We start from the raw sequence: 4,327 nt of genomic DNA, 5'->3' as shown, positions 1-4,327 counted from the left end.
ACTACATTTCAGCTAATATTGCAGAACTAATGACCATTTTAAAAGTTGCTATTACCAATTCTGTCTACTGTAGCAAGATACCTTAAGTTACAACAAAATCTTAAGAAATATGATTGAATAATATCTGATATAGAAATACCCACCTACCCCACCCTTCAAAATCACAAACAGTGCTCTCTGTGACAAATAATATAAGAATTGTGAAAACCCAATTTATGAAGTGTATCTCTTGGTCCACTTTCTGGCCATTCTGTCATGTTCTGCTCTGTTTTCCTATACTCCGTGGCAATCCTTCCCCCCAAACGGTCAGCAGGATTACAGTCTGTAAGAAGGGAGCAGATAGGGAGGAGAACTTCAGAAATGATTAGTGCTGGACTCCAATTATCCTTTAATATGTTCAAGCAAATAACTCCTTGACTGTTATTGTTATAGTGATAGATTCTTGTCCAAAATGTAACCTTTGGAGGGTTGAAGGAGTCTTCTGGTGTAAAAGTGGTATTAAGGAAGAATACACCACCCTCAAACATGGATCTTAAAGGCCCTAGAATGGTCAATCTGCATTCATAGATGTTACCACCTTTAGGACCAGCACTATAGTGAGATGGAGGGTCTACAGCGATGTCTGTCAGTTCCTTCTGAATCCTGTTGATGCTGGTTTGGAGTTTTTGCTCATTCTGACTTTACTCTCTTCTTGGGGGTGTTCGTTTCTTTCTGGGTTTGCTGGTTGGAGGATGAATATGAGGAGGAGCTGGTGCTGTCCCTCAAATCCTCATCCCACATAGAGAACTCCCCGCCTCCAACAAACAGCCCCAACCCCGCAGCAAACAGCCCCTCTCTTTGAGCTTGCTTCTTCCTGCCTTGCTGCCACTGGTGGGGACCAGGAGGCTGCTACTGAGGGCGTGGCCACTCCTGTCTCACTCCTGGGAGAGAAGCGCAAGTCAAATTAAGTGATTCTCAAGCAAATAGCGTTTCATAATATTGAAGTAAGAAGATAGTATTTTAAATTAGATGAGAGATAATAAGGGGCTATCACTACACAAGAGAGTTTTGACTATGGTTTGAGAGCCAGGAAATCTAGACAATGAATATCATTTTATTCAAATGCTGAAAATATAAAAATCCTTAGCATAAGAATTATGGGGGTGTTTGCTAAATTCAACTACTGCAAATGTTTTGATAAAAAATTTAAAAGAAAAGGGATATTTTAAGAAACATAACATAGTAAATGCAAATTATAGATCAAAATTATATCAATTCTAATTACAATCTTCAAATTTTCTTGTAAGAAGAAATGTCTCAAAATGATAGTCACAAAAGATAAATACTTTCAGTAAGGCTTTTTATTCAAGCTTAAAAAAAATGGCAAGTGTATAATTACCTGATTTGATCAGAACGGCTACTGGCATTAATAATACGGGAATTGTTTGCAATTCTTTATGATTTTTAACAAACTATTACCAACTATAGAAAAAACTATAATCCCTAAAGTCTTTAGCATGTCATTTATCACTGCATGATTTTTTGGATAAGTGCAGTGATGACTCTAGTCTCACAGCGATGACAAACTGAGAATAAAAAAAAGACATCGACTATTCCAACATCTCAGATGATCCCTAAGGAGCATCAGTAAAATTGAGTGTTTTCTAAGCACTGTCACCAAATGTTGAATTTAGGAAGATGGAGCTGAGAACTGACAGTCAATTAGAAGCTCAAGGACGGTATGATATGATACATCTGCTGATTATAAGGGGCTTAACACTAATGTGGAAGAAGTGGTTGGTATCAAAGTGTGATGGAATGACAACTGTTAAATATTACCAAAGAAAGGGTCTCTTTTCAAGGACAGCTACACTGAAAAAAAAAAATAATCAGTTCAGTATCTAATTTTTGTCAGTACAGTTAGAAAAAAAGACACTGAGAATTCTTTAAAGCATAGAGCTGTGCAAGACATATATTAACTACATGACTGGGCAGAGAAGACAGAAAATTTGTCACCTCCAATGATATCAGACCTATTTGTTGAAAGAAAATTTTACTCATAGTCTTTTTAAAGCATATAAAAGTTTAAAATTGAGTTGAATATAGTGATGTATCAAAAATAAGAATAAATATTATATTAGCTTATTTTAGGCAGTGGAAGCTTTGGAGAAAAACAAAGTGCTGATAATATTTTAACCGTAACACCATAGAAAACAAAAGTAGTCTCATAAAAGTACAGGATATGTTTTTGACTGAGTGATTGAAAGGAGCTTTTAAAAAAATAATGAAAGATATTGCTTCAGTGATTTTGTTTACACTTTAAGCTAGCATATTTTTTATTCCTATCTAATATGTTCCATCTATAGTTATAGGTGATAATATATGAGCTGTCACTTGAAGAAAAAGTGGGACAGTCAACATACAATGTCAGTGAATTTAGGGAATTCTAGGCAGAGGAAACAGCATTTACAAAGACAAAGAGGTATGGAATAAACAAGTATTTTTTGGAGTAGACTGCAGGATGAGAGAATCAGGGATCAAATTAAGATAGAAATAAAAGCTAAGAAGTCTAGGAACTGATAATAATGGATTTTGTTTTTATATATCAGATATAATACAATTTTCCTTAAAAAGTATTAAGAAAAATAAATTTTATGAAGTATTTTACATAATAATGATGGCAATATAGAAATATATTTCTAGAAAGTTTGAAGTAAGAAACCCTGAAGATAAAAACAACAGTTAAAAAGAGATTATATCATCCATGTTATAGCTAAACATGTCCTGAGAAAACACTGTTATACTATAAATAGAAAAAAAAGTGCAAGACATTTAGATGAGACATTTGGGATGCCTTTTTATCCAATTAGTGATATATTAAGGATAAAAAGGCATAATTACAATAATTTTTCAAATTTGTATGATTTTTAAGTAATATGGCTGAAGAAAAATATATAAAAAATAAAGATTTGGAAAAGAAAATGATTTCAATATTGATAAGGTTTAAGTTGCTAATGGGATATCCAATTGGGGATAATAAATAAATAACAAAAATTTTAGAAATTCATAAGGAAAAAAGCTTTAATAGTCAGTGTATTTTGAAGTTTTTTGTTTTAGTTAACTTTTGCTGTATAATAAACTATTCTAAAACTTAGTAAGTTAAAGCAATTTAAGCAGTTATTTAGCTCATGTACTCATTTGCAGGTTAGCAAAACATCTAGGTGATTTTTACTGGATCATTCTTACTAATCTCAGCTGAGCTTACTTCATGTATCTTCAGTCAGCTGGTAGATTGGCTGTGGCTGGCTCATTAATAAATGTCATTCACAAATGATATCTTGGAAAGCTTGGGCTACAGCCCCATGTTCCCACCCTTCAGCATGCTAGGCTAAGCATATTCACATGGCTTTAGAATTTTAACATAGGGAGTAGAAATATACAAAGCCTTAGCCCAAGAAGAAGCATACTACCACTTCACTGCACTTTATTTATCAAATAAGGCCAGCCAAAATTCAGAAGGAGGTAAAGAGACTCTGTTTTTTGGTGGTTGGAAATATTGCAGAGGGCAGGGAACAATATGGGACGATATTGGGTAAATGCTGATAGAAAAATGCAAGTTCAGTAATCTTTTAAAAGAAAACAAGAAGGGAGGCCTGGGTGGCTCAGTTGATTAAGCCATGGACCCTTGATTTTGGCTCAGATCATGATCTCATGGTCGTGAGATCAAGCCCTATGTCAGGATCTGTGCTGGGTGTGGAGCCTGCTTAAGATTCTCTGTCTCTTTCTCAGCCCCCCACCACTTGTGTGTGAGTGTGCTCTCTCTCTCTCGTTGTCTCTCTCTCTCTCCTAAACAAAAACACAAAATAAGAAAAGGATTTTTTAATGTCATGTAAAAAGTTGAAATAATGAGGGAAATTAATGAAAAACAGAAATGGTCAGATGTAGAGTAGGAAGACAGTAAGAGAACATTTTTTTTAAGAATGGCAAATCAAAATAATCTAAGATAATTTTGAAAATTCTTATTTTAATATTTATTTTATTTCCATTATCTATACATTAGTGGTGGGCAAAGTTAAAATTTTGAAGAGAAATAGGTAAGACTTGTACACACATTCTATGTACTGGAACTCATTCTTGTGCAATGCCATGCTTATTCATGTTGTTTCCTTCTTTCTTTCCTTTTTCTTTTCTATTTAAGTCTTATGATAATCAAACTACTTTACTGAATTCTTGGCAGCTATCTCATGAAATGTCAGTTTTATTTCTAATTTTATAAACTTACTATATCCCTTTTCTCATATTTTTAAAAAATCTAATCCTTTTACACTGTTGGTGGGAATGCAAGCTG

General features: G+C 33.9%; 1 pseudogene; it reads right to left on the bottom strand.

Moving 5' to 3' along the window:
• Nucleotides 1-213: 213 nt before the first annotated feature.
• LOC103658109 lies at nucleotides 214-780 on the bottom strand (annotated as a pseudogene).
• Nucleotides 781-4,327: the final 3,547 nt, after the last annotated feature.

Source organism: Ursus maritimus, unplaced genomic scaffold (assembly GCF_017311325.1).
Source record: "Ursus maritimus isolate PB19 unplaced genomic scaffold, ASM1731132v1 scaffold_11, whole genome shotgun sequence".
In the NCBI taxonomy this organism is placed as follows: domain Eukaryota; kingdom Metazoa; phylum Chordata; class Mammalia; order Carnivora; family Ursidae; genus Ursus; species Ursus maritimus.
Note: the sequence above shows the minus strand (reverse complement) of the source record. Positions and strands in the feature narration are given on the sequence as shown.